This window comes from Echinops telfairi, unplaced genomic scaffold (assembly GCF_000313985.2).
Source record: "Echinops telfairi isolate 266 unplaced genomic scaffold, ASM31398v2 ScPeMD7_2186;HRSCAF=2738, whole genome shotgun sequence".
In the NCBI taxonomy this organism is placed as follows: Eukaryota; Metazoa; Chordata; class Mammalia; order Afrosoricida; family Tenrecidae; genus Echinops; species Echinops telfairi.
Window position 1 is genome coordinate 5,469,677 of NW_022106084.1, and position 9,923 is coordinate 5,479,599.

Below are 9,923 nucleotides of genomic sequence, written 5' to 3' on the forward strand. Positions count from 1 at the left end.
CTGGAGGAAGACGGGTCACAGTCTGGGATATGTAAGCAGCACAGCGTTGTTCGCTGGAGGAAGGCACTTTTGAAACACTTACTGATGAAGATCAAAGACCACTGCCTTCAGTATGGTTTGCTCCTCCACACAAAGAAAATGAACATCTTCACGAGGGTCTTGGGTGCAGCATCAGGATAAATGGATAAATGATTGGAGTTGTCAAATATTTCAATTGGCTTAGAACTGTAATTCAGATCCATAGAAGCAGCAGTCAATAAAACAACCCATTGGGTTCAATATTGTGATGACCTCTTTGAAGTGCTAAAAAAGAAAGATCTCACTTTGAGGACTAAGGTATGACTGGCTCAAACCATGGGATCTTTGATTGCCTCATAGCAACACAATTGCTGGATAAAGATTACAGTAGAATAAAGAATTGATGCATTTGAATTACAGAATTGGCAAGGAATATTATATATATCATGAACTGCCAGCAGAACAAGCACATCTCTCTTGGAAGAAATAATAGTAAGAATGCTCCTTTGAAGTGAGCATGAGACGTGACCTCATGCAATTTAGACATGTTATCAGGAGAGACCAGTCCTTGGAGAGGAACATCATGCTTGGTCAAGTAGATGGTTGGCAAGACAGGTGGACACAGTGGTTGCAACAACGGGTTCCAACATTGTATTTGTTCGTGTCTCCATATGGACTCTAAAGACCAGATTTCATGGCACCTAACAACAGTGCTTTCAGCTTTCATAACACCCCAAACTGAGTATTAAATTCTTTCTGTGGAGGAGAGACAAAAAGAAAGCCGGAGAAGCACAGAGTTGGGATATATAAAGGTTCCATCAGTGAAAAGTGAGGCATCTATTATTAAGCCCAATGAAATAGCCTGTCCAGGACAGGTGGTCCTGACACCCGCTACGGCCTGGCGAAACAGCCAGGAGAAATTGCATTCTCTTGGCTCAGCTCTTTTAAATCAGTCCTCCCTGCCTGTTATTAGTCAATTCTGACTCCTAACCTCCATAGGGTTTGGGAGACTGCAAATCTTTAAGGGATATTTTGGTTTTTCTGCGGGGTAGTTTTCTTTCCATTGATTTTTATCAGAAGGTCTCCTGGAAAATCCAGGTTAGTTTGCCTTCTTGTCAATTTGGCAGCAGTGGCTGCTCCCATTGACTTGGTGACTGCAGTGCGTCCAACATTTTATCATACACTTTGCATGGGTGCCTCCTTTCATCATGTACAATCCCTAACCTTGTAAACCAGGCATCACCATGATTTTATATACTAGAAAATGGAGCCTTGGACAGTTTATATTACCATTTGAGGTAAATGGAAACCCTAGAGTTCAACTCTATATATGGTCTATCTTGAAGTCATGGCATTGAACCATGAAACGCTGGTGTCCCACTGATATAGTTCTCAAAGTCCCAAATATTAATGTCAGCCACTCACACAGAGTCAAGTCTGACTCAGCCTCCATAGAGTTTCTGGGGCTGTAAATCTTTACAGGAATAGTTTCACCTTTCTTCCACAGAGTAGCTGATGAGTTTGAACCATTGACCTTGTGGTCGGCAGACCAACATTTAACACGTTATGCTACTATATTTTAATTATTACATGAGTCCTTATTTTATGTTGATGGAACTTCATTTCCAGTGAATATATGAAATATTTAGTCTTGATAAGAACTTTGAAATTGTGTTATCCTTAACAATATTTCTCAGATGTAAATAATGAATTACATTAGTGCTATTAATTATTAAGAGTTCATTGGTACTATTAATCATAAGAATTAAGGGAGCTATATTATTGAAAATAATACTTTTGGAAAGCTCTTAACAAGACTTTATTTTGTTCATGCATTCACCGACGGTGTAGTTTCTCATCTGTACATCTATACATCATCTATTCATGAACTCTAATGCAACCGAAAGTTTTCAAATAGTGCCATTAATTGGAATATAATTTTTTAATTTAAAAGAAGATGAAGGTTTACCTAATAAATTTCTTTAGAAAATGTATTTCTGATATGAGGGGGAAATAAGCATGCTTTTCAAGTAGGCCGAAATTGATTGTTCTAGGCTGACTACCCAAACCCATGACCACTGCGTTGATTCCTCCCTGTAGCGACCTGATAGAATAAGCACAATTGTTTCCAAGGTTGAACTCTTGAAGGAACGAGGCTGAAACCTGGTTCTTCGGTGGAACGGCTCACAGGTGCAAACCTTTTGGTTAGTAACGAAGTGCTTAAACACTGTGCCACAAAAAGTCCCTTCATACGACATGGATTTTAAGGAGGAAACACACGTAAAAAGAAGCTTAAATAGGACAAGAAGAGAGGGTCTAACTTTGCTGCCATTCACAACACACCAGTAATTTCTCTACAAGGAGGGTAAATTAGGCCTTGGGAACGTGGGAACTGGAGGGGGCACAGCAAAATAGCTTTTAGCTTCTGCCATACGTTCCATTTCACTTGGCAAACGGACGGTCCGTGTCTTGTGACTGTCTTGGCATAAATAGACATTGTTTACAGAGAGCAGCTGACCGGTTCAGAAGGGCTTGGCACCACATGGTTAAGTCCTGAGTTTCAAGCATCAAAGCACTAAGAGCCACTGGGGTGAGCTGATAAATGCTATTAGGCCCTGCTAGAGTGATTGTTCTGGAGGCTTTAGATGCAGAGGGGAGATAAACACGATTAGTAACTCAAGAGTCAGGCAAATGGCACATGAGAACAAAAGGAATTGGAGGAAGGAACTGGTGGGGGATGGATATTTCAAGGCCTCTGTGTTATTATGAGGTATTTACACTTCCTAAGAGCAGTAAGCAATGCCTTCAAGCCAAATACAAATTGCTCATAAATATTAGTTTAATTTTTTCCAAAAATGTGTACATGTGTGATATGATTGACAAACCATACATTTATTGAAATGACTTACTTCATCCTTAAGAGCTTTCATCATTATGTGTACTTTCTTTTCAGTTAATGTGTAAGTACTTCAGTCTGAAAGGTCTTGGATACTCTTACCCTCTTTATTTTAAATTGACACATATAGTCATTCTATATCACACTTCAGCACCCAGGTGGCAGAGGGGATTATTCATCGGGCTGCGAACCAGCAAGGTCAGCAGTTTGAAACCACCGGCTGCTCTGCAGGAGAAAAAGGAAGCTTTCCACTCCTGTAAAGAGCTATAGTCCCAGAAAACCACAGGGGCATGTCTACTCTATCCCATAGGGTCACCATGAACGGGCATCGATTCAGTGGTAGTGAGTTTGACATTTGGTCAGTGTCACACTTGCATAGACATTTGTTTAATTTGAGATTATTAAACAGAAGTCTCTAGCACATCTATTTATAATCGTTCACCATCAAATGGATAGCCTTCCCTAAACAAGTCCTAAACTAATGAATAGTGGTTTATAGTTGTACAATATGCAAAGCACTGGAAAACATGGTTAGTTTTATCTTCAACAAATAAGGATGTCATTTCAACCCATTGTCAAATGAGGTAGAGAATGAATAAACAAAATTCACAACAGCCTATTGAAATAACGACTGTCTCCATTTCATAAATAAAGAAACTAAGACTCAAAGAGGTAAATTACATGCCCAAGGTCACAAAAGTAATCCGTGGGAGGCTAAAACTAGAACATCAATCTTTCATCTCTGGTTCTCCACGAGTCTTATCAAATATGGTAGCTGCTTTGTGCCTATTTCTTAACTCTAACCCTAAGTACATGGCCCCTAGGTCTCATACATGGTTACGAGCATGTAACATTTTACAAAAATGATATGAATATCAGAAGGTTGATTGCTATGACACATTTCACGTGAAGGATATCTGCCTACACATCTAACAGTCACAACAAGTTATACACCATGAGATGCATTTTCTGAATGTTTTCTAACGATATAATAGACGTCAGAAATGGTCATTGTTTCCACTGCTTCATTCGGGCAAATGACTCTTGCTTAAGAACAAAATGATAAAACCTAGCTTGATTCTCTAGAGAGCCAAGGAAACTTGAAGGTTAGAGATATTTCTGACATTCATACCACATGAAAAATTCTGTAATCCACTTTAATTTGGGGTTTTGCCACATCATTTTACAACTTGAAAATATCTTCTGGAAATTAAGTAAGCCAGCGTATTCGCATATTGCTGAGCTGGATGTACATACTGGAGCCAAAGAATTCACTGATCCTACACTTAAAATTGGCTTTGTGCCGTGGAACTGGGCATGCTGTCCATTTTATTAAAGGTTAGTTCAGTGTGTCCTCAAACCTTCTAAGTAAGGCCTTTGAAACTCTGTTTCCTATTTTTTTTTAAATTATTGTTTTAATAAACACATCCTGTGAAAAAGTAAATATGTCATTTTGAAGACTAAGGTGTGTCTGACCCAAATTATGACATTTTGAATGTCCCACTGGCAGGCTAAAGCTGGACAGTGAATAAGGAATCCCTGAGACTTTACACATGCACATGATGGTGTTGGAGAGCATATTGAATTTAGTACAGACTTCCAGCAGTAAACAAATCTGGGCTGCAAGAAGTGGTCAGAATGCTCCTCCCATGTGAGAACGGGCTGACTTTGCCTCAGGTGCTCGCCCTGGAGTAGGATGTCACACTCGGTAAAGGAGAGGGTTGGCAGCCGAGAGGAGCTCCCTCAATGACATGGATTGACAGCGCTGCTACAATCATGAGCTCAAACATAGCAAGATTTTGTTGATGGAGCAGGTCCGGGTCAATACTTTGTTCGACTGTCTAAAGGGTTGCTATGAGTCTGAACTAAATCATTGCCAACCACATTTGGCATCCAGAGGGGAAAGGAGGTAAAATGAAGGTATTTAGACAACAAAATGGTAAACTTCAAGATACATAAAATGTGAGAAGGCAAAGGACAACCAGGTGTATCCCGAGGGACTTTTCGTTGTCGTTCTGTTGGTTAGCTGTTGGCTATTTGTTCATAGATCATTGAAACACCGTAAAGAATCACTTCAACAGAGAGCACTTGACAATTATATGAAGCATCTTTTGATGCCAAGGGTGTATTTAATTTGGAGTCGTGTGGTTTCACTTTTCTTTACAGTGACCTTGTCGAAAACCTTCAAACACTTTTTGTAGATAACCGGTAATGACTTTGGTTTCTCTCTTTTAGATTTATTTATTTATTCTACACCTCACAAGTCAACGATATATCACAGATATACATACATGTACTTACATATAGGCATAAATACAGCATCACAAAAATCTATGTATTTTTATTCAAATGATTATTCTTCCACATATTTTTATATGTATTCACCAAAGCGTGGTCAGATCAAGCCCTATCTTGCTGTGTGATTTCTCAAAGGTTTAGTGAGGATTGATTTACAAGTAAACAAGTTAGTATTCTAGGTAGGTTTCCAGAACAATTAGCATGCAGACAACTAAAATACAACACCGTTCTTTTTGCATTTACAATGGTTTTACCTCTTTTTCACCCAGTGGTATTCTTCACTATAGCTCTAGTTTGCCACCTAAGTAACAAGGATTATAAAAGAAATATACTCGAGGCGACACAGCGAATAGTTGGATTGTCACTGAGAGACGACGTAAGAATGCAGCTTGAAGAAGTGTAAATTCAATAAAAGTATTCAGGAACATTCTTAAAGGACCATGGTTTATATTCTAACAATGACATTTTTTTCTCTGGGTCAAGGCTGAACACAGTAGTACGACAAGCAGAGTGAAGCAAATGTACACAATGGTCCTGCTGAATTCAACCAGTAAACACCGGCCCTGGTTCTTGTTTTCCTATGGCAAGACCAGGCGTGTACCCACTAAGACATATCAAATGTCTATTCCCCTGATCCTCATCTATATCTCACCGTTCTCCATTGTCCACAGGTGAAGAAATCTATACACAAAAATAGAAGGCAGAGAGACCTGTAGGATGATGTAAGAAATAAAGAGACACCGAATGAAAGCCTACAGGACTGAAGGAGTTTTTTGTAAAAAAATGTACATGGATGCATAATAGAAGGAAGAGATTGAAGCAAAACTACACAGGAAAAAAAATGAACTAAAATGAAAATTTCCAGCAGAGAATCATAGAGCAATAAGCAATTAAAAGTGTAAGTGTAAACATTTTTATCTTTTAAAGTTAGAATAAATTCATGACTAAATAAAATTATTCAGCCCAATATAACTTGGGAGTAAATTTTCATTTGTTTGCATTTCACATAAACTCAAAAATTTGCATTGTCTGCATATCATATTTTCTCATTTTCTAAAGACTTAGAGTGTGTCTCACAGATATATTATAGTTATCCATATTTATCATGAGATAACACAAACACATTAGTAGGCATGTTCTAGTACACAAAACAAAACAACATTGGTTTAAAAATACTGCCACTGAAATAATTAAGAAGACAAAATATTTTTAATAACAGTTCATTAAATTTAACACTAAAGCTCAATTCTTTTACTTTCTTTTTTACACAATATGCCTTCTAGAATATTCTTACTTTCCTCTAGGATTCATTCTAAAAAACTCTAAGATGAAGCAACATCTCAGGGGATCATTTTTGTAACAGGGTTCCTGAGATTCAGATCTATGGCTAAGACAATCAGCAGCAATTTGTACTCCTCGTTGAAAACATAAGCTGTTTTTCAGAAGCAGCCACAGAGAGGCCACATGTCTAAGACCCGGGTAGTTTACTGTCTTCGAGTCGATGCCAACCCCTAAGTCAATGTAATCTCCTGCCATCATGTGTGCACATGTGTACGTTGGGAGTCCAGGTAGGTAAGAAGTAGGTTGTCTCCTCAGCCTTCTGTGATGGAAAATTGGTTGCACAAGAATTATACAGTAGGAAAGCCATACTACGGAAGGAAACTGAGTCACCAAATATTGTTATTTGTTTCTGATAGCACTTGACTTTGCCCTAACTAAGAATATATGAAGCATTCCACTATGCTAAGATTTATTTGTGTGTCTGGACTTCAGTTAGTTTATCTATGATATAAATGAGTCCTCATCAAATTTTATCCTTGAATTGAAAGGTTTATAAAACTCAGGAAATCATATTAATTTTTAAAGCAAATATCAAAGGGCTAAATAAAATTCAATTTATAATTGAAAAGGCTAAGGTAGAGAAAAATTAATTTTCAAGTTTTTAGAAGTAGCACAAATAGGCCTAGTTGGTTGCTGCTACTCTTGAAAAATAACATGTCTTATACAACTGACCATTGCCAATAATCCAATAAAAATCAAAGCAGAATATCCACCAAGGACATATAATAAGACAATGTAATGCAAACTAAATATACTCCTATGCTAAGATAAAACGCTATAAACTAAAGATATCCAAGGTGAATTCTGGGAAGAGAGCAACATGAGAGTAGTTACAAAATGCTGACCATCCCCACATCCAAACCAAGGAAAGTCATAAATATCTGTACTCAACCCTTTAGGAATCTTGACAAACAGGCAAAGGGCAAGGGCAATGGGACTCCAACTATAATTGAGAGTTCAGTCTTCATTAGACTCATTTCCATAATTGACCCAACATCTAGAAAGGTGATCAATCAAGACACTAAGGATTTGAACTATGCTACAAACCCACGATTGTGATACCAAACGGCTGGAGCTGATCGGTTAGCATGGAACAACATAAGCCAATTCCATTTGGCAAGCTTATCTCAAACACTGCACCCACCAATAGCACCCAATATATTCATGACAACATATATCCTTCTCCAGTTCACATGGCTCATTCTCCAAGCACAGTAGCTCACCAAGCACATCTCCATAAAAACTTAAAGCCTACAATCAGTAGTGGTAAGTCTAACTATTAGTGATCTTATTACTTTATGTAGTGGTCAAGTAAATAACATTCAATCTGAGTGCACAGGGAACAGAAAAAAGTCCATAGAGGTTTGATTTACCCAGTTGCCACTCACTTCAACAAAAATCAGTCCTTTACTTGTTTTATATATTGAAAGTCTTCCAAACTATTGAAGTATCCCATTGCTTAAAGAGAGTCAATGATCAAGATGCCATAAATCAAATGATACTTTTGGATTTTAAAATTGGAATCTAAAAATATATCCTCAGCTATTTTTATAAAACTCAAAACCGAATGCACTGCCATTGCCTTTGTGTCAATTAGGACTCAGGGTCCCCATCGGACAGGGTAGAAAAGCCACTGTGACGTCACAAGACTGTAATTGTTTACAAGAGTAGAAAGCCTCCTCTTTCTCCTTTGACCAGCTGATGATTTCAAACTGCTGACCTTGCTGTGAGCAGTCCAACGCGTAATCACTATGCCACCCAGGCTCCTCTTGATTTCATAAAGTACCTCCAGAGTAGTAAATATGCATGTGTGCATGTATGTATCACCACATAAAAATGTAAGTCATTAACATGGTCACACGTCTTTATTTGTATTATAGTAAACTTTTACGGTAAACAAAGAAAAAAAGTCCTAGGAGGATAAACAGGAAAGCAGTAGAGGATCTAATCTTGATGACCGGCCTTTAGTCAAAGTGGGAAATCCACATGGCAGGGCCTCAGAAGCGATGACATGGCTTATTAATGGGGCAAGGGTAAAGGCGGGGCCGAGCTGATGGTCAAAACACCCTGCAGCTACAGAGGTGAGCTCTGTCATTGTCACAAACCTGATAATGAAGACCCGTGATTAGAAGAGTTGACAGCTCCCTGCAAAGGTCAAGGAGACTTGCAGGAGGGAAGCCCCTCCTTCAAGTGCCACCTCTCCTGTCCTCAGGCTATCCATCTGCAAAGACTCATATTCCCAGTAGAAATAAAAATTCCTTGATCTTTTACATTTTCCCTCAAAGTTAAAGATTTTTGACAAACAAACTTTGTCATGTATTCATTTTTAATTTATGAATGTTATTTCTTAGATCCCAAAGACTCACAGGCAAAAGTTGCCCTTAGAGAACACTCTCTCCAGCCAAGCATACCATTGAATGTCTCAGAGACTATCTGTCCAAAAAGAACAAAAGACTGGGACGCGCATGCGCTCATCCTTTTCAGAATTCTTTCTGGAAGGCCTTTTCACCTCATTCTTATAACCAAAGCCAGATCGATGGCATTCTACATCTGAATTTCCTTTCATTTATTTATTTCTCAAAAATCAGTCAAACTCTATTTGCTTCCATTCTTTCGCCATGAACACCAAATTAGAGAAAGCAAAATGTTTTATGTTTACAAAGACAAATGGCCTCTTTACCCAGAGAAGAAGAAAACCTCAAATGACAATGGGGAAGATAAAGCACCCTCCCCTCCACCCCCGGGGCAGACCTTGTCACTTTGGACAAAGTTAAGTTTCCTTTTAATGAAACCTTACCTTGGGGGTTGTACCTTGAACTTGCTTTTCTGGTTGCATAGAATCGTTGTAAAAATCTCTAGGTCCCAGTAGAGAGGCTTGGTCAATTTGTGGTTCCACCATGCAATACCGAGGAGAAAGGGGACCACTGGTCTCCAAGGTCTTAAACAGCCTCAGTAGTTGAAGAAGGTGTTAAATTAATAAAACACCAAGTCCATTCACCTTGCAAAACTCATCATTCAGCCATTCTAATCAATAAAGCTAACTGATAGTTTACAGAGTCCTTTCAAGACTCAGGTGAGCACTTGTTCAAGCAGCACAGCATCCTAAGAAAAGTTCTATCTTTTCCTTGTCCTTACAGAGGAGCAAAATTATGCCAATTTTCCAACATCCTTCCCTATGTTTTATAGATTATGATTATTTCCTCAACCAGGAACACATACTAAAGCAGCATCCAACATTGAAAATTTAGAGTTTCAGCCTGACTGAAAGAAAATCCTGCCAAAGATAAGTAATCCGTTCATCCTTATAGATTTAAAAACACTATTCAGAGATCAGGTCAGGCTGCCGAAAGGCCAATTCATGGACTATGCT

General features: G+C 38.5%; 1 protein-coding gene across 1 annotated transcript in view; it reads right to left on the bottom strand.

Annotated features, from left to right (window-relative positions):
* The window catches only part of SLC7A11 (solute carrier family 7 member 11), an 82,586-nt gene that overhangs the window by 19,132 nt on the left and 53,531 nt on the right, over positions 1-9,923 (bottom strand). The window lies entirely within an intron of this gene.